Source organism: Cibotium barometz, chromosome 21 (assembly GCF_041138505.1).
Source record: "Cibotium barometz isolate CiBa-2024 chromosome 21, ASM4113850v1, whole genome shotgun sequence".
Taxonomy (NCBI): Eukaryota; Viridiplantae; Streptophyta; class Polypodiopsida; order Cyatheales; family Cibotiaceae; genus Cibotium; species Cibotium barometz.
The window spans coordinates 47,293,442-47,294,227 of NC_141066.1; positions in this window are offsets into that span (position 1 = coordinate 47,293,442).

Below are 786 nucleotides of genomic sequence, written 5' to 3' on the forward strand. Positions count from 1 at the left end.
AAGAGATATATTAATTCAAGCTTCTCTCTTTATGTAAAGAGTTCAAGAGCGAAATATTAATACAAAGCCTTTCGAGGGGGGGTCGGCCTCAAGAAATCCGACCCTCAATCTTGTGGTGTTAAGTTCTTGATTTGCAAGCTTGTTTTGCATATGCTATTTGGTTGTGTGTATGTGAGTAGCTAAATGAATGCATGAGCTAGTGGTTTGTGTGTGTGAATAGTCAAATGAATGCAAATGCAAGTTGTTTGTGTGTACAAATAATTGAATGAATGCATTAGCTACTATGTTATTCCTATCACATGCTATCACTACTAAGGGTGGAAATTAAAGGAAATCATTACTAAAAGAGCTTGAGTAAATACTTGTTATTTGCTATAAAGAAGCTTATATTAAACTTGGTTTCATTAGTATCAGAGCATTGTAGGTGTTGCTTAATTGAAATTAGAATTTCTAATTAAGCTATGATCCAAGCACTCTCATAAAAAGGTAGTGAATATTGTGAAGGAATCATGTCTTTCATTCCACACAATGAGCATAGTTGGGATCAAGTAAATTTTAAGGAAGATGAAGCTTCAACACAAGGAACTCATGGCTTAAGGAACTTCGTTCAAAGCTTGCATGAAGCACAACATAATCCCTTTTTTAGGCCCACGGTTCAAGCTTTAATGTTTGCTCATGTCATGGTTCTTACAACAAAGTCTCCTCCACGAGAAGCCGATTCTCCACAAGGGAGTGAGCATGTAAGAATGTTTGTGGAACGGGAGGGGCAATCTCCATCAAGTGCTC